Genomic DNA, 20,833 nt, shown 5'->3' with positions numbered 1-20,833 from the left:
GTAAGATTTGGCCCCTGGTGTTTGTCATTCGGCTTCCCCAATCTAAGGCCCACGCGTTGAAATCGCTGGCAATGATTTTGGGGCTGTGGCCCCTAATGCCCAACACCAAGCTGTCTAGCATCTCCTCATATTGCGCTAATGTTGCACTAGGAGGAGCATAACAGCGGTAGATATGGACGCCGTTTGCTTTGCCCTTACAAAGCCGGTTCCTGGGAATGCCATTGTTTCTTGGATGACTTGCCGTCCACATGCTCATATAGCCGCGTTCCCCGATGAGCTTTTCACCCACGTAGCACCAACGTAATTTCGGTAAGGTTCACATATTACCGCTACGTCCACATTCGACTCTCGAATGGTTTGCGAGAGCAAGTCTTGAGCTGCCTCGCAATGGTTGAGGTTCATTTGTATCAACCTCATTTGACCCTACGATTCAGTTCCCTTCTATATGCCGGGCACCTGCCACCACCTGCAACGTGCCGATTGTCCACTCAAATCCAGCATCAAATCCTCCTTTTACGTACCCTTAATACCACAAACACTGCCGTCCAAGTCTGTCAATTTCGGATCGGCTTTGACTTTCCGAAGAATATCTGCGTAGGACATATCTTGGAAATAATGATTATTTCCGCATGAATCTTCTTTTTCTCCTTCCGCCACTTTTTATCGCCCTTTCCTTTTTTTCAAAGTTGGGGTTGTAATCGAAGAGCTTCCCGAAACTTTCTCCGGTGCAGCTTTCTTTGCTGAAGAGGCCTTTTTCTTCTTGACCGCTTGTTGGACCGCAAGCGTTTCGCTTATTCCATCCCTACTCCGTTTGCCCGCGTTCTCACCTCATGTTGAGGAGGCTTCACCAGCGTCTTCCGCGTGACTTAGCCGTTTTTCTCCTCAGCCGCCCAAATATAGGACAACTTAATGCTACGCCCTGATATTTTTTGTTGGATATTCCGCCTCTCCTTAATGAACTCACAGAGTTCATTAATGCGTTCCCCCAATGAAATAAACGCTGCTGTAGTTTGGTGTCTTCTACGATTGTTTTTTTACAGCATCGATAATTATGGCAGTTCGGGGACTTTTTAAATTCCATTCCGAGCCCCGCGACGAATCTCGACTACCTAGGGATAATGTTGCCTTCAGTGGTGACCTCTCAAGTTTTAAGCTTTTGCGAAAAAGATCAGGGTAGAGATTTCATTTCCACTCCACTAAGATCTCTTGTAGCATTAGATGCCAAAGTAGCCAAGTTTCCCACGACTGAGGCACTGCGGTCGCTGGATATTGACGGCTGGGAGCCCGCTTGTCCACTCCCAAAAATCGCCGATACTGGGTTTCCGTAGCACTGTACCGTAAAAAAAACTATTGTTCTCGTCCCACATATTTGATTTTATTTGTGGGTGTCCTTTCCATAGCCAATTTCTATCCAAGGATGGGCGTTTACTTCCCACCTACCCGGTCTGCGTCTGATCCGTGCATGTGCATGCCCATTACCATAACGCATCCACCGAGCGTTCCCTTATCCGCACGAAGGCACGCGCATGATGGGAGATTTGGCAACTGCACACAAGGCACCCTCAGATGAGTGCACTGATAAGATGGTATGCTATCCTTACTGTCGTCAATAACTTTATTAGTTTGGGATCAATGCGAGATCGAATGTCTTGGTATAATCCATACAGCAATTAAAAAGTTTCCTTGGTATCTTGTTGCTGAGTTGATAATGAGTTGCTCTTTGCAGCCCCTTGACCTGACTCGGCAGCCCTTCTGCTCCTCGGACAGAATGTTGTTGGTCTTGAGGTGTGCATTGATCCTTCCACTGATGGACGTTATGAATTTATAGAGAGTTAGTAAGGAAGAAGTCGGTTTTGTGTCTGTGGGGTCCTGCACCGTGTCCTTCTTAGGGATAAGGTAGTTAATTTCCGTAGTGAGGAAGGATGGAAATTCCTCCGATCGACTTATGACTTCATTTACGCTGTGTGGCAACCGACCATGTATACTGATGAACTTTTTGTACCTGAAGTTCTATACCCGATCCAAACCTGGGCCCCTCCAGTTCTTCGAGATGTTTATGGCTCATCGAACCTCCTCTTCGACAACATTCGCAAAATTCACGCCAGGCGTAGCGGCAGAGCGGGTGCCTTCGGTGGTGATCCACTCAACATGTTGGACGGGTAATCCTCAAAGTCCACCCTAATATTCTTTCGCTTCCGTTACCGAACACTGTACTATTTGGACGCGTTGTGATGTGAGTGATGTGAGAAAAACTCACCTGGTTTCTCACGTATGTTGCACTCTAAACACTTCTGGAGTGACATACCATCGTAACCGCGTAGTGGCATACAGCCATTCAAACTGAAGTCTAATAATTATCAAAATTTTATACAATTTTTGCCATGAAATTTCAGTTGTTGAATAAAATTTATAATGATATCAAGGGCTTTAATGCGCTTAATCCCATTTAAGAAATAATAAACAATTTAAAATATGAAATGTCAATGAAATAGATACTGAGATATCCTTCATTAAAGCTGTGACAACTAGGTGGGCTCCGTTGACTTTGAAACGAAGTTTATGAGGAAAAAATAACATTTCCTCTTTTATTTGACCTAAATCATTACTTGATTTAATCAAAACGTTCTGTCAGTATAAACGCAAATTCAAATAAGAAAATTACATGAAATTGCAAATCATTCAAACTTAATCTGATGGAAAAATATTTGAGTAATGTATTTTTGTATTTTAAAAAACACACACCAAAGTTAAATGATGACTCCAAAGTTTGCCAAAAATGACTCAATGAATTAACTATTCCACATTCAAATCAAACATAAGAACAATAAATTTGATATCATATTTACTCGTGAAGTACGATGAAACCGAAGGAGGATCAAGAGTGAAATCACAACCGGAATTAAGTTTCAAAAAAGATAGTTGAATTAACTTAAGATGCTCTAAATGTAGAACAGTGATAAGAGTGTTAATATTCCACTTGTTGCACTAACCGAAATTCACAAATCATGTAGAGTTTGTATCTATTTCGTTAATTTATTAAGATCAGCGAATGCAACGAGTTGTCACTACGTACGATAGAAAAATACTAAATTACTCACAACCCTCTAAAGCTACGCATGAAAGCTGATAAGTAAATTATTTTTCTAAGAAATACACCTTATCAAAGTCTATGTCATTGTAACGGTGATACATAGCAAACGATAAAAAAATCAGCGATTAAGGTGGAACTTAGCCAGTTCAGCAAGGTATCTTGCCACGAAAGGCAATTACAGAAGTTGAAGTTTCATAATTAACGTTGACAGTAGCAAGTACCTAGTTGAGATATTTAAACAGAGATTCGAAACTATTGGGTAACAAGTAATGGATTGCGTTGCGACAAGAATTTTGACCCATAAAATTTCAATTGATGGCAATATCAGGGGTATTATCTGTACATGCTCCAGTATTTAGTCAGCATTTGTGCTTCAGATTAAGCGTTTCTGTTGGCATTCTACTGAGATGAACCTTCTCCAATTTACCTTCGTGAGAAGAGCAGTAAGAGTTTGGTAGAGAAATTACAATCAACACTTGGGAAGAACAATTTCCACATTGTGTTGTTGGAATACCACAACCCTTATTCAAAGTTGAGTTGAATCCAGAGGCTTGCGAATTGGAAACAAGTCGGGAAACCGGAAGCTTGACGCTTCAGGTACGAAAGGTTTTGTGCATTTCTTAGTACGTAGCACGTAATATTACAATATTATGTGAGAATATCCACTTTCGGATGATATTGACATTTATAGCCTTGAATTTGCAAAGAAGCGACAACTTTGATGTATTATAACTTTGTTAGCAATAGTGCGATTTCCACCAAACTTGGTAACATCATGCTCTATGTTACACCCTATATTGTTGCGTGTTCCTAGCATGAATCTAAGGGGGGTTTTGCAGCGAATTACTAAAAATTATAGTAATATACTATTATTAACTTTATTTGTGCAGATATCAGTGTGTAAGGTATTTCGGAGCCCAGGCACCGTATAGTGGCAGCCTCCTGATTTTTTTCAGATTTTCGGTTTGGTAGTTTCTGTGAATGGCCCCCTTAAAGAAGTGATCACTTTCAACCCCCCGCACTCGCCACCCTTCCAACGAATGTCAAAACTAAGACCGGCTTCGAAAAGTACTAACCGAGACCTTTAATTTGATACCCCACATGACTATATTTGATGAAAAGAAAATTTACACCCCCCCTTTTGCATGTATGGGGACCTCCTCTTAAATTCGACGTAAAAGGATGTAATTCACTGTGTGCGTGAGCGTTCACAGTTCCCACTTTTCTACCAAATTTGGTGTCAATCGCTATAACCGTCTCCGAGAAAAATGCGTGTGACGGACAGACAGACAGATAGACCTGACCTTTGTCAGCCCTTCGCTGGCGCGTGGTATGTCCTGGTGCGTCAGCGAACGCTACACCCACAGCGATCACCAGGCAATCTTCTTGGAGACATGTGTCGAGCCACAGGGCAAAGAGCTATCATGCCCGAAGCCGAAAAAGATTTCAGGCTGGTCTGCAAAATCTTTGGATGAGCAGACCTTCATAGAGGTACGGTTAGATCAACGTGATAAAGCAGGCACCTCGACGGAAAGAGCCATCCATCTGGCCCAATGCATCGCCAAAGCATGTGACGCGTCCATGCCTAGGAGGTGCGCATTCCCCCGTAGAAGACCAAACTACTGGTGGAATGATGAACTGACCGGTCTTCGATCAGCCTGCTACCGAGCCAGAAGAGCGGCTCAGAGGGCGGTAGGTAGAGTCGAACAAGGGCAGAAAGAGTGCGCCTACAAGGCAGCCCGCAAAACCCTCAAGCTCGCCATCCAGCGAAGCAAGAGAAAATGCTTTAAGGAGCTCTGCTCAGAAGCGAACGTAAACCCGTGGGGGAGAGCTTATGGAATCGTGATGGGACGCTTCAGAGGCCGTTCCTCTCCGCAGATCACGTGCCCCACCCTCTTGCTGAAAATCATCCAGGGATTATTCCCCCAGCAAGAGGAGAACACCGACACATTCCAAACACCTCTGAATGTGACGGCAATCCCGCCAGTCACCAGAGACGAGCTGCTGGAGATCTGCGGTAGAATAGGAGACAATAAAGCGCCGGGACTGGACGGAGCACCGAATAAGGCCCTTAAGCTTGCCGTGAAATCCAGGCCGGACATGTTCGGTGAGTTGTTCAAAGCGTGCATGTCCGAAGGGATATTTCCAGCGGCATGGAAGCGGCAGGATTTGGTACTTCTGCCTAAGCCAGATAAGCCTCCGGGTGAACCATCCTCATACCGACCCATATGTTTTTTGAATACTGTGGGGAAAATGCTAGGGCGGGTAATCTATAATAGATTACTCCCGGTTGTTGAGAGCCAAGGCGGCCTTTCAGATCGGTAGTATGGGTTCCGAAAAGCCAGATCAACCATTGATGCCATCAAATTGGTTACTGGCTTGGCTGAAGATGCAATTCATGGAAAGGGTAGTACCAGCAAATATTGCGTGGTAGCAACCCTGGATGTGAAAAATGCATTCAATTCGGCTAATTGGAATCTAATATGGAAATCTTTAGCGAAGGTTGATATTCCCGCCTATCTCGCTGCTATCGTCGATAGTTATTTAACTGAAAGGAGACTCTGGTATGACACCGATGACGGGCCCCAGGAGTATGTTGTTTCTGCGGGTGTCCCGCAGGGCTCCGTATTGGGCCCACTACTGTGGAACATCATGTACAACGATGTACTTAATCTTCCCCTTCCGGAGGAAGTAACAGTGGTGGGTTACGCTGACGACATAGCATTTGTTGTTGTCGCAAAGCATCTCGAAGATGCTGAGTTATACTCAAGCGAGGCAATCAGTGCTGTCAAATGCTGGTTAGAGAGCTCTGGTCTGACGCTTGCGGAGGAAAAAACAGAAGCGGTCTTCATTACGAAGCGCCGGAAGAGAAATTACGCCTGTGTTAGAATCGGGAATTATATTATCACATCCAAGCCGACCATCAAATACTTGGGGGTGATGATAGACAGGAAGCTCAGCTTTAAGCAACACGTACAGTATGTTTGTGATAAATCATCCACTGCCAGTATGGCCCTGGCGAGGATGATGCCGAACGTGGGAGGGCCACGGCATACCTCTAGGTTGCTTATAGCCAGGGTGGTGACCTCAATCATGCTCTATGCGACCCCAGTTTGGAGCGAGGCGTTGCGGATATCAGTTAATACTATCAAACTGAATGCAGTCTACAGGAGGACAGCTCTGAGGGTATGCTCTGCCTTCAGGACTGTCTCAGATGATGCAGCATTCGTCATCTCTGGAATGATGCCGATTGACATCTTGGCAGATGAGATGGCGAATATATACCATGCGAAGTCAATCTCTCCCTTATTGCAGACGAAGAAGGCTGAGAGGGAGAGATCCATAAATAGATGGCAAGAGCGGTGGGAACGCTCGGGAAAGGGTCGGTGGACTCACAGGCTCATTCCTGCCATCAAGGAGTGGTTGGAGAGACGACACGGTGAGATTAACTATAATCTGACCCAGTTTCTCACGGGACATGGAGGATATCTTCAATACCTTCACAGGTTTAAATTGGAGACCTCACCCGACTGTCCAAATTGTGATGGAGTCCCAGAGGACCTAGAGCATGTATTCTTCCACTGTCCGAGATTTGTGCAAGAAAGGAAGAGTCTAGAGGAGATTCTAGGGGAGGTACTGGTACCAGAAAATCTGGTGCCGAAAATGCTAGCACATCAAGAGAATTGGGATGCGGTCAACTCCATGATCGCATTTATTCAAGATAAACTGCGAAAGGCAGAGGAAAGGAGAAAAGCGCGGTCACGTGCGCCGCGTACAGAAGAAATGGGATTAAGCTAGAGTGAGCTGACTCCGCCCCGTGATGTAATACCTTATGGTGGTTCCGCGGGGCAGAGAGGGAGTCGGGGGTGGTTTTAGTGGGTAAAAATCCCACACGCTGGTATGTCCAGACCAGTGTCTTTTGAAAATTTCCACCTCCTCAAAAAAAAAGGACAGACAGACAGACAGACGGACAGACAGACAGACAGACAGACAGTAAACCGATTTTAATAAGGTTTTGTGTTTACACAAAACCTTAAAAAGAGAGAAAAGAGAAGTTCACCCGATATACAATCTTTGCTACCTCTTGCGTAGGAGAATCACAGTGGAAGAACCACATAAATGCAACGGTCTCGTCCAGTGCATAAACTGCCAAGAATTTGGCTACACAAAGTCATATTGTACACTTTCTAGTGTGTGCGTAATATGCGGGAAATTCCATAAAACAGGTTCTATGCACCGAAAATGAAACAGATACTACCGCCAGAAAATGGAGCAACTGTGAACAAAATCATTCTGTCAATTATAGATGATATGAAGTGTATAAAGCCCTAAGGCAAAACACGTTGCCTGTTCAAGGATGGGAGCAACAACAATTGAACTCTGTGGCTAAAAAACAAACTCTGGCTAGCTCCATTAACTTATCAGTCTCATCTATTCGTCCTGGAGTGCGATTTGCTGATGTAATGAAAAACCAAGGCCAAAAGGAACCTGCCGCTGACAGTTCAAGACAAGAACTGTCTTCGATTATTGTTGCACCATGGTCCAAGAACTAATCAGATTGTTGCAAATAAATACCATCAAAATTGTTTATTGGAATGCAAACGGCCCAAGCAAACACAGAGCTGAAGTTATTTATCCTCTTCAGGAAAATTCATGATATTGATCTGTTTCTAATGTCGGAAATTCACTTCACATGAAGAAATAACCAGTTCAATGTTTCCGGCGATCTTTTTTATGATGCTAAACACCCACCCCCTGTCCGGATGGCTCAAGTGGTTAGAGCGCTGGGCTGTCGTAGCAGAGAGTCCTGGTTCAAATCTCACTGGTGACAGGTAGTGTCGACTCAGCTGTGAATGAGTACCTGAGTCAAATCAGGGTAATAATCTCGGGCGAGCGCAACGCTGACCACATTGCCTCCTACAGTATACTGTAGGGTACCGTTGCGGTCTTGAATGAAGTGCTCTAACACACTTATCTGGCCCTGATCCAATATAGATTGTTGCGCCAACGATTATTATTGAACATCCTGGAGTGAAAGCCGGAGGCGGGAGAGCAACTTTGATTAAACGCCAGCAAACAGTATCCATTGGATAGGCATAGCGCTATACCTGGAGATATGGTCAGGAGAATTGACATATCATCGGTTTATTGCCCTCAGTTCCGCAAGACTTTAGGGAACAAATTCATCGCCGTTGAAGATTTAAATGCAAAGTATACCCACTGTGGTTTAATGTTAGTCTCTCATAAAGGTAGAGAACTGTATGAAGTAGTCTTAGGTAGCAAACTTGACCCCATATCGGCAGGTCAGTCTACTTACTGACCGACAAGGAAATTCCAGACCTAATCGATTTTGGGAACTCAAAAGGAATTCCACACCAATGTACAACGGCACAAACAATTTACAAGCTATCGTCACGCCAGTCTCCCATAATTATCGCAAAATAAGCCAAAGTACAATAACTTTCAAACTAGACTGACAATCCAGAAACTGGCGAACATTCAAAAAGGAAGTCAACAATAATGTTTCGCTGGACGATCGAAGAGTAAATCTGACATTGATAAAGTGCTTGAGCATTTCAACAAAATTTTTCTGGAAGCCGCCTCTATAGCAACACCAAATACGTCAAAGAGCGCCGAATTCAAAGAAGTCTATTCGTCGACAGTTTTAAAGCTTTTGCGGAATAAATGACGAGGATCAGGAGTCTGATATTCATCGATTCCTAGGGGGGCCGTCTGGTTCTAAATCCAGTGACTTTCGTCCCTGTTCTGTATCTTATCTACACGCCCGGTTTCCCCTGTTAATGGGTTAACCACCACAGTTACCTTTGCTGACGACACAGCAATCTTAAGTTCATACGCAGGCCCAAAACTAGCTTCTTTGCAACCGGAATGGCATCTAAGATAAGTAGAAAACTGACTTCAGATGTGGAAGCTGAAAGTTAACGAATCGAAGTGAATACAAGTAGCTTTCACGTTGCGAAAAGGAAAGTGTCATCGAGTGAAGATCAACAACGTCGCTAAACCCCAATCGGATATCTGGAGGTACATCTTGATAGTAGACTCACTTGGAAACAGCACATAGAGATGAAAAATCAACAACTTAAACTTAACCTAAAAAATTTTTTTGTGGAAGTTTAACAAAAAAATACCACTTTCTCTTAATTATAAGTTGTTGATCTAGAAATCGGTACTGAAGCCAGTGTGGACTTATGGGAATCGTCTATGGGGCTCCGCTAAACCATCTAACATCAATCTGCTTCAGTCGTCTCGAGTTTAAAATTCGGTGATGTATATACGGTAGTCCCTGGTATTTCCGCAACGCCGACCTTCATGAAGAATTAGAGACCAGGACAATCTCTTCTTTTTCTTCAGCCTTTGTCCCATTCACAAGCGAGGTCGGCTCGTCATGATCGGTTTCACCATTTGGCTCTATCGAACGCCTGATCTGGGTGCAATCTCGAGGCTTTTAAATCCCCATCCAGCGAATCAAGCCACCGTTGTTTAAGCCTGCCTTTTGGTCGTTTACCATCGGCTTCGATGTTCAGACCAATCTTGGCAAGTGAGTTCTCGTTAGCACGAATTGCGTGACCATACCATCGAAGACGCCTCTCACGCAACTTTTCCACGATCGGTGCAACCCCATAACGATCGCGGATATCCTCATTTCGGATGTGATCTAAACGTGTGACGCCACTAGTCCAACGTAGCATCTTCGTCTCCATTACCGCGAGACACCGTTCATTGTCTTTTATGGTCGGCAAACACTCAGAACCATAGAGAGCGACTGGACGGACGACATTGCGGTAAATTTTAGATTTGAGACGTTCGTTGATAAGTCGATCACAAAGAACACTAGTTGTGGAACGCCACTTCATCTAAGTTGCGTTAATGCGTGTGCAATTTCATAACGCAGTTCTCCATTGGCTGACGGGACAATAGTCGGAGAAATTCAGCGTTCCCCTAATAAACACTTAGACTGACTGAAGAGCCACCCCAACTTAATGGCGAGAGAATTTTATCTCATTAAAAATTCAAGTGGCTGAAAAGAGTTGGACTCATGGACCTCGAAAAGGTGTCTGCACTTGCATCAGTTTCGAAATTTTTCCGACACTGAAGAATGGAACAAGTTGTTCCCGAAATACGGATATGTGCAAAATAAAAACTACTGCTATCGACGGAGACGATGTTCCGTTTCAATTCTTTAATATACAAAAGTTTTTCACGGTGAAGTATATGTGATTCTAACAGTGTCAACCTGAGTGATTGATGAACAATTGAAGGACAGGTGAATCGCAATCTGTAGCCTAGCACTTTTGAAGGCGTTGAGCAGTCTAGGCCTGCCCTAATAAGGACATGCAGACAATTCCGGTTTTGTGGTAAGGTTGGATATCCCTAAAAGTTGTCTGGCGTCCTGGCCTATGCAATCGTTCCATCTCAGGCGGGATCTGCCCCGTCTTCTTTTTCTACCATAGATATTGTCCTTATAGACTTTTTGGGCTAGATCATCCTCCTCCATACGGAATAAGTGACCCGCCCATCGCAACCTATTGAGTATATTTTGTCTTGCCTTCATTGATGTGCACCGCCTGCTCGATCTGGATGAAGGCAGTTTGTACGTCTATGATATCATAGGTGGCTTTAAAGTCGATGCGATGATGCCCAAATTCCAACAGTTTTTTTATCGCTTCCCGCAGGAAGAAAATCTGATCTGTTGTTGATTTGCCGGGATTTAAGCCTCTTTGGTATGAGCCAATGAAGTTCTGGGTGTATGGGGCTATCCGATCTAGCAAGATAGCGAAGAACATCTTATAGATGGTACTCAGCAACGTAATACCTCTCCCTTCTTATATATGGAATAGATAATGCCTCGTTGCCAGTCGTCGGGCATTGAACATAAGTTGATGAACCGCTTGGGGTAATTGATCGCCTCCATATTTAACCAATTCGGCTGTAATTCCGTCGACTCCAGGCGACTTTTGATTTTTAAGTTGATGAATTGCAGGGACTGTATCTTCTATACTTAGTGGCGGCAATATTTGTCCGTCGTCTTCAGTTGACAGGACCTCCAACTCGCCGATGCTCTAGTTGTTGAGCAGTTCATCAAAGTACTCAACCCATCGCTCCAATATGGCCATTCTGTCGGAAATCAGATCTCTCTCTTTGTCTGTTGACAAAGATCGCAACCGCAAAATTATTGCTGGCGACTTCAATGCTTGGGGAATGGAATGGGGAAGCCGGGAAACAAACAAAAGGGGAAGTCTAAGTTAAGTTTAAGTCTTTAAACTTCACCCTGGCTAATATCGAAAGCGTAAACACTTTTAGGCGTGGAGAGCTAGGATCTGCCGTGGATCTTACTTTCGTAAGTGATTCACTGGTCAAGTGTCTGTACTGGGATGTTAACGAAGAATACACGCATGGTGGTCACTATGCGGCCATAAAAAAAGCATCGCAGCTGTCCCAACAGATATATCGAGCATGTGACGCTTTTATATCAAGCCGTGCACACTCTCGGAAGCGCAACTCTAATTACTAATGGAACCATGAAATAGCGAAGTATCGTACGGAATGCCTGAAGGTAAGAGTGCGAAACCAACACCGAAGAAACACTCCAGATTATGAACAAAGGTACCAAGAATATAAATAGGCACGCAAAAAGTTGCAGTAGGCCATCACGAATAGTAAAAATTATTACTTCAAGTGACTCTGTGATGAGGCAGACTTCGATCCATGGGGGAGGAGCGTACAAGTCGGTTATGTCTACAATAAAAGGCAAAAGCTCCCCTCCTATTATATGCCCTAGATTGTTATGGGAGATAGTTTCGACTCTGTTTCTCCCAGCATCCGAAAACAATCTTCCCAATGATAACAATGAGCGCCGAAGACACACCTCCAGTAACCACAGACGAAGTCTTGGGCGCAGTAAAAATGGTCTGGGATACCGCATCCCCCGGCATTGATCGAATCCTTAACAAGGCGCTGAAACTGGCAATGAGGATGGCACCAAGCATGTTCGCACAGGTGTTTGCAAACTGCCTAAAAAAAGGGTCCCTCGCGCAGAGTGGAAAATACAAACACTTGTATTGATCCCGAAGACAGGTAAGCCGATAGGTGAACCAACATCTTATAGACCTACTTGTTTTCTAAATACAATAGGCAAGGTCCTTGAGCGGGTAATTTGTAACCGGCTATATAAATTAATTGATAATAGTAATAATAATCGTTGGCGCAACAATCCATATTGGATCAGAGCCTTGAAGTGTGTTAGAGCACTTCTTTCAAGACCGTAGCGGTACACTACAGTATACTGTAGGAGGCAATGTGGTCAGCATTGCGCTCGCCCGAGATAATTACCCTGATTTAACGCAGGTACTCATTTCACAGCTGAGTTGACTGGTATCCGACGCCAAATCACGGTACAAATTTCACTGCCACCAGTGAGATTTGAACCGCGACCTTCCGAACGACAGCCTTGTGCTCTAACCACTCAGCTATCCGGACATTATTAATTGATAGTGGCGGTTATTTATCAAATTGGCTTCCGGGAGGCTCGCTCAGCGGTTGATGCTATCAAATTGATTTTTGAGCTAGCCAGAAAAGCCTACGAGGAAGGGAAATATTGCGCACTGGTGACTCCTGACATCGAGAACGCGTTCAATTCTGCCAGATAGAACCATATCATTGAAGCGCTCATCGCGGCATAAACGCCAAAATATATATTAAATATAATCATCATTGACTACTTCAGACAGTGGAAGTTATTTTATGATTGGGACGAAGGGTCGAAGATGAATGTAATAACGACAGGAGTTCTGCAGGGGTCTGTTCTGGGTCCTCTGCTATGGAACTTAATGTATAATGGCGTTTAGCGGCTCCCATTAGCTAAACAAGCCGCTGTCGTCGGATTCGTAGATGATGTTAAAGTGGTCATAACATCCAATCACTCCGGCGAAGTACAGATATATGCGAACGAAGCTATACGGATGATCAAGTTTTGGTTGAAAGACCATGGGCTGGAGCTTGCCCAATAAAGACGGAGTTGGTGCTCTTTACAAGGCAGCGGAAACAGAAAACTGTTGAAATTTCCATGTTGCTGGCCCTCAGCCATCGCTGAAACACCTGAGAATAACATTTGACTCCAATCTGAGCTTTAAACCTCACTTAAAGTTTACTGGGCAGAAAGCGGCGACTATCAGCTCAGCACTGGCAAGGACGCTTCCGAATATAGGCGGCCCTAAAGCCGACGATTACTTTTATCGCGAGTCGTCAACTCTGCTCTTTTATGCGCGGCACCAGTGTGAGCGTTGGCGATAAAAATCGGGGAAAATCGCAGACAGCTTCAAGCTGCATATCAGCTAAGCACTCTCCGAACATGAGGCAGCATGCGTGACTGCGGGGATGATCCCAGTGGTTATTCTAACCGATTAGGCAAGTCGTTCAAGTTTAAACAAGCAAAGTGAGCGTATGAGGTCATTGGTTGCATAGAAAACAGCATGGGATCAAGCGGAGAATGGCCGGCGGACACACAGGCTTATTCCAGACATAAGTATGTAGACTATGTGGAACCACGGTCAGACGAGGTACGATCTGACTCAGTTCTTAACCGGACACGGTGGGTAAAGGAAGTGCCTCTATAGGTTCGGTCTCGGTGATTCGCCTGATTGTCCTATCTGTAAAGGAGCAGCCGAAGACGGAGAACAGGTTTTCTTCAGCCTTTGTCCCGTTCACAAGCGGGGTCGGCTCGTTTTGATCGGTTTCACCATTTGGCCCTATCAGATCCCCATCCATCGTATCAAGCCACCTTTGGTCATTTACCATCGACTTTGATGTTCAGACTAATCTTAGCAAGTGAATTCTCGTTAGCGGTGGAAAACCTAGTAAGGTACATGGTGCATGGTTCTAGAGCAGGGTCTACCTCTCAGATAAAAATGACAGGTAAGCTTTTTCTTTGTACAATATTCAAACATTTTTCACGTTGAAGTAAATGTGGTTCTAAGAGTGACAACCTGAGTGATTGATGAACAATTGAAGGACAGGCGAATCGCAATCGGTAGCGACAGCCAAGCAGCTTTAAAGGCGTTGAGTAGCCGATTGATCACCTTATAAATCGTTAAGGAATATATGTTAAGACTGTGCACATATTGAACTCGAATTTCGGCCCCAATATATTTTTTTAAATTAGTTACTACCCGCAAGCTTCATTAGCGCATAAATATGCATATATGAATATAACTAATAAAAAAAACTAAAAACAAGTCGGGAAACCGGAAGCTAGACGCTTCAGGTATGAAAGGTTTTGTGTATTTCCTTTATAAAGAGATTTGAGTGTGCATTTGTCCCATTAGCATGTAGCACGTAAAATATGCATATATTATGTGAAAATAGCCACTTTCAAGTGATATTGACATTCATAGTCTTGAATTTGCAGAGGAGCGACGATTTCGACCTAGTATAACTTTGTTAGTAATAGTGCGATTTTCACCAAATTTGGCAGGATCATGCTCTATACTGTAACCTACATTGTTGCAAAATTGTCATTCTAGGGTGAACTTAAGGGGGGGTTTTCATGTCAATTACTAAAAATTATAGTAATATACTATTATTAACTTTATTTGAACAGGTATCGATATGGAGGGTATTTCGGAGCCTAGGTACCATATAGTGGCGGCCCCCTGATTTTTTTCATATTTTTCGGTTGGGTAGTTTCTGATAATGGGTTCGTTAAAGAAATGACCACTTTCAACCCCCCGCAGTCCCCACCTTTTCCTCAAAAGTCAAATCTAAGACCAGCTTCGAAAAGTACTCACCGAGACCTTTAATTTGATACCCCGTGCGACTATAATTGATGCAAAAAAAAAATTACACCCCCCTTTTGCATGTATGGGGACCCCCCCTTAAATTCGACGTAAAAGGATGTAACTCACTATATGCGTGAGCGTTCACAGTTCCCACCTTTCTACCAAATTTGATGTCAATCGCTATAACCGTTTCCGAGAAAATTGCGTGTGACGCACAGACAGACAGACAGTAAACCGATTTTAATAAGGTTTTGTGTTTACACAAAACCTTAAAAAAGGAAAGCTAAAACATCCGCATGGTTCACTTTATATACACACACGTCAGGGTGCCATAAATTTACATGAAATGCGAAATTTTGACCTTCTATGACTTTGCTAATAATAGCCGGATTACCAAACTTCTCAGAATTATGTCCTATATTATCGCCTATAATGATGTCAAATTTTGCACTTCTCGAATGAACTAAAGAGGGGGTTTCGAATAAATTTATAAAACATGGTAATATACTATTATTAACTTTATTTGTGGAGATATCGTGTGATTTATTTCAGATTTTGCGGTTGGGTAGATTCTGAGAACGAGAAGTGTTTCACTTTTTGAGACGCACATTTCTATTTCCCTTATGTTTCACCTAATATCAGAAATAAGGTCAGTTTCGGGAAGTACTAATCGACCCCTTTCATTTGATACCCCACATGACCATATTCTGTAAAAAAAAATTTACATCCCCTTTTCGCATGTATGGGGAGCCTCCCTTTAAACAGAAAATTGCGCCACTTGCTGCATCTAAGGAGACACACAGACCGCATGTTCTCAGCAAATTTCGTCACAATCGGTTCAGCCGTTTCCGAGTAAATCGGCTGACAGACAGACATTGAACCGATTTTAAGAAGGTTTTGTTTCACACAAAACCTTAAAAAGACAGAATGGCAGCATTTTAAATTTCTCTACCCTTTTAAGGTTTTGCGTAGTGACACTCAAGTTGCTTTGAAGCCGTTCAGCAGTCGGTGGACATATAAGAACTATGAAATTCTGGCACTGGTCAAACGAGAACACTAAATATAGGAAAATACAACTTTGAGACCGTTGATAATTTCTCTTATCTATAGGGGAAATCCGGCCCTGGGATGAAAATTATACGGGAGAAGGACCCGAGGTGAAAATTATACGGGTCTAGGGTGAAAATTCTGCAGGCCCCTATTCTTCGTTTTTTTCATTGAAATTTCTATTCTGAGCCAAAGAGAAAACTTCGGGCTCGGGGGAAATTCCCCTCCTTTTCACCTTCTTCTCGTCAGGCCTGCTTACTTTACAGGACACTGATCTTGCTAGTTCTCATGTATTCTTGGGAAACCTGGGTTCTTAGCAAGACAAATTGCGACCTCTTAGTCGCGTTCAAGAGAAGAATCCTCCGAAGAATTTTTGGCTCTCTACCTGAGGATGGATGATTCCGCAGACTCTATAATGACGAAAATTATGAGCGACACCACGACCGTCTGGTTGTGGATAAAATGCGGTTTAACAGATTGCGGTGGCTGGATCACTAAATCCACATGGTTGATATGATTCAACCCGACAAGAAGAGGACAAAGAAGGCATAGTAGACCCTGCCTCAGATGAAGTGACAGCATAGGTAATTGTTGGACTAACGCAGAAAACCGGGATATCTAGAATTCCTATCTAAGACCGGTTGTTGCACCGTTGATGATGATGATGAAACGTTTTTAGAAAATCGATTGAGACAAAAAAGATACCTTACGCCAAAGCTCTGGAGACCCCCTTATATCAATTCATGATTCCTACCTTTGGCATGAAAATTCTTAAGGAACCATTGATTAATGCAAAATGTCTGATTATTCACTTAGGATAGTATATTTTATTTAAACTTCATAAATTTTCAAGTTAAGATATTCAATTCTCTAAAATGGAAACTAAGATATGATAATGCCTGGATCACGTTGCAATTTAATGTTATAACTTTCTACGAACGAAATGAATATTTCACGGATAGTGGCTGCATTTCACGCTCCATGACCAACCGTACTCGAGATAATAAGTCCAAAGTCACACAAAGTTAATTGGCTTTGCAAAGTCTATTACGAGCAAAGGAGCAATAAGACACTTTCTGCTTTATATTTACTTTTTTCTTGACGTGTGCTTCCACGCTTGACGAACAATTTGCAGGACTGTTGTATGGTACCTTAGGAAAAGTTTTGATGGAGACTAAGCATGGTTATTCACCTAATATGTGTGTTTTATGAATGTAAAATGTGTTTTATTTCATCATCTTGGAAGAGTCCCCTGGAATTTTATTATTATCGGAATCATGCCCTGATTCGCTATGTTATAGTAATATATTAATTTATACTGTCTACGGTATACAATTTACTACCGGCACAAACGTAAGGGGCGTCTACGCCTATCTGCCAGCCACTGCTCCGGCAGAATTGCACATAATTCGGTTTGAATCTATGGTACACGGTTGAAGATTTAGACTGATGCAGTGGAAAGTTGACCCTCACTCCCTATCATCAGTTTGGCAAAATGTTCCTAGTTCAAGCCTATAGTTTGCTGGGATCAGATTTATAGTAATCGAGGGGCGAAGCAGTGGACAGTAGAGGTGTCCAAAACATTATCTTAAGAGCGCTAATGTTAGTTGACGGTATATTACCACATCATTTTTGTAATGAGATGATGTTGAGTAAAGAGGTGATGCTTGGTAATGGGGTGATGCCAGGTAATAGGATAATGCTAGGAAATGGGATGATACTTGGTAATGCGGTAATTTGAATCGCGCTCGGTGATGGTAATGTAATATCACACTTTAAGGTGATATCACTTTTGGAATATTACATATATCACCTACTTATTTCTAGTGGACAAACGGATAGACTGACGTGGAATATAATTCTCTGGGAGTCTACCTGTCTATCTTTGGTGTTGATATATGGCTGCGCATGGATCAAGGCTTTGATACCTATACTCTGTACGAGGTGACTCTACTATTAACAAAATGCTACGGATCTAGATTGAGGGGTCGAAAAACATTTTCCCTAATCCAGGGTGTTATGCGAACTATTCCCATTGGATAGTTTGCATTCTCGGGTAATCAACTGTATTCAATCGGGACTTCAATGATACTTGCTCGACTCAATCAGTAAGCTGACTTTACCGTGCTACAAGAGAAGGAGGGGGGGGGGGGGGGGGGTATACGACTGACTTCCTAACCCTTACAAGTCGGAAATCGGTAGCTCGGCCCTTCAGGTATAAAAAGGTTTCTTTGTTTATTATTTAAGCATGTTTGAGTTCAGAGCTATTCCATTTGTATTAAGCTTGTAATATACATATATACAGGGTGCTTACAGTATTTGAGGACAACTTGAGAGTAGAACTAATTACCTTTCACTTTGACCAAAATTTCGTGAAACTTCACGAACTTTTTACACAACATTAACTTATTACATATCTGTAAAATAATTCAATAAAATTTTCATAAGCTGCAAAAACTTCCTCAACCCGGGTCCGGAAAAGATTGTATGCCCGAATCAAATGCTTCTTATTCATATTGACCATAACGATATTAATTGCAGCCTTCAGGTCATAAGTTCAGCGTTATGTGGTCATGGAAATTTTCGACCCCCAATCTTGTCTCGCCATCGCTTTGTGTGAAGAAGCAGAGTCTTGCAGAAAGATATATATGGGTTGTCACCGTGAAAACTATTAATCCTGGATTTCACTTCTGCCTCTAGAGCCTTGCTATATGCAACAAGATTTACTCGAAGTCCCTGAGTAAAGAAATGTGGTGGCGTGACATGTCCTTTGTTGCTCATAATACCCAAACCCATAACAGTGGCTGGAAACTTCGTGTGCATGACAACAGGAACTTCTGTAGGATTGTAACATAGCAATCTGTCATTTCTGCGGTTGGTCTTAATAATAATCGTTGGCACAACAATCCATATTGGATCAGGGCCTTGAAGTGTGTTAGAGCACTTTATTCAAGACCGTAACGGTACACCACAGTACACTGTGGGAGGCAATGTGGTCAGCATTGCGCTCGCCCGAGATTATTACCCTGATTTGACTCAGGTACTCATTCACAGCTGAGTCGACTGGTGTCCGACATCCAATCACGATAACAAATTTCTCTGCCCCCAGCGAGATTTGAACCGCGACCTTCCGCTACGACAGCCCAGCGCTCTAACCACTTGAGCCATCCGGACGCGGTTGGTCTTGGTCAACATTTTTTCGTAGAAAAAAAAAAACATTCTATCTAAGGCGCTTCAGGATGCTAATTATGTTTGGAAGCCGTTTTAATCGGATAACTCGCTATTCTCGTGTTTGCTCCAATATAAACTGTCTTCTGCGCATAACGTAGGATTTACACCGGAGATCTTCGTGGCCAACTCGACGGGTATGACCGTCGGAAACATTAAGCTTCCTCGTAAGGGCCTCATTGATTTTGAAGGGTCCTCATCAATGATTGCTTGCACTTGTTGAATGGTGCTCAGAGGTAGCGGGGAGGAAGATTGGGCGGCAACCCTGTCGGCTGAACCAAAACCAAGTGGCCGAAGAGAAACTCCATAGTGGTGGTACCAGGAGACACTGTATTCACTTTGGTTTGCCGGCCGTGATGCAGTAGGCGAATGCTCCAAGGGCCTAATTAGGGCGATCAGACCCGAATCTGCACGGGGACTCATCTGAAGTGGCAATAGTCACGAAACCTTACCAGGGGTATATTGGTACCATGGGAACCGGATTAGCCGCTGGACTCACATACTTCAGGAGAATCCCTGTCGTATGTGCGTTCAGCTCGGTTGTTTGCGGTTGGCCCCCTAGTGGGAGCTTCATGCAGGTTGTGGTTGCGTTCAAACGAACAGAGACCTTCGGGTCTCAGCGTGATGTTGCCTTTCAACACGGGTGCCGTACTTCCCAGTTCGGTAGAGATTTTGGTAGGTCTTGCATCCACCAGTATGAATGTTGAGCCAAGCACTCGGCATAGACTGGTACCGTTGTTGCTTGTCACAGCGGGTCTCTGATTGTAGTCACAAAATCAATACGTGTCTTAAGAAAACCGTGGGATTAAGTCTACGAGACAGGTACTCACCTAAAACCCCCAAGGACTTACTGCACTTGTTGAATAAATTGTGCAGATCGGACATTTATTTGAAAAAAAAAAAATAATGGTTTATGTATGTCCTCAAATACCGTACGCACCCTGTATGTATATTTAGCATCAAAGTTTATACTAAAGCCTATGTTATATTTTTATAAATGTCGGATAAATCCAAGGGGGGTGTCTAATCAATATCTCAAAAACGCAGTAATATAGCTTCATGATTTTTCTGAGTTACTGAGAATGGGTCCGTTGTAGAAATTATCATTTTCAACCCCCCGCACTTTCTGCCTTTCCAACAAAGGTCAGAACAAAAACTGGCTTTGAAAAGCCAAGTTCCTTTTGCATGTAACCGGAATGCATCGCACACAAACTGGTCTACTAGGCGTAATACAGGTGACTACGCCCAAGAAGCGAGCAGTTGAGAAGTTAAGCAGTAGAGCCAAGCTCAATATTGGGCTGCTGCGAAAACCACAACAATCAAAGGTATTTGGGCATAGGGTAGGGACCAGCAAAAGTACATCATATGTCAGGAAGGAGACAGGACTTAGTGGTGCAGTTGCTAAATGATATCTGCGTTACCCGAAGGAAGGTCTGGAACCAGAAGAGATCCTCAAGAAGACTCTGGAGAGAACCAAGCTTTCAACAATGGAATTAAAGACAAGGGGAGCAGTAGAGATCAGCCCACAAGAGGGGAATGCTCCCAAGAAACGCTAATTCGAACTCCAGAAAGCGAATATCCCGATGGGTTAGCGGTGAAGGTAGGTGCCAGGAGCCCGCCGGTAGGAATACTAGTGTGGTCAAGAGCACTTGATTCACTCGTAAGGAGCAGG

General features: G+C 43.4%; 1 protein-coding gene across 8 annotated transcripts in view; it reads right to left on the bottom strand.

Moving 5' to 3' along the window:
• Positions 1–20,833, bottom strand: part of LOC119659665 (tumor necrosis factor alpha-induced protein 8-like protein) — a 151,602-nt gene that overhangs the window by 10,349 nt on the left and 120,420 nt on the right. Inside the window, exon 1 of one of the 8 annotated variants that reach the window (XM_038067886.1) lies at positions 2,991–3,113. The exons of 5 other annotated variants lie outside the window; for them this stretch is intronic. The gene's annotated coding sequence lies outside the window, so the exon portion shown is untranslated. Of the gene's footprint in view, positions 1–2,742; positions 3,114–20,833 lie in introns of those variants that run through there. 2 more of the 8 variants (XM_038067885.1, XM_038067884.1) reach the window with 2 other exon arrangements.

Source organism: Hermetia illucens, chromosome 6 (genome assembly GCF_905115235.1).
Source record: "Hermetia illucens chromosome 6, iHerIll2.2.curated.20191125, whole genome shotgun sequence".
NCBI lineage: Eukaryota > Metazoa > Arthropoda > Insecta > Diptera > Stratiomyidae > Hermetia > Hermetia illucens.
Note: the sequence above shows the minus strand (reverse complement) of the source record. Positions and strands in the feature narration are given on the sequence as shown.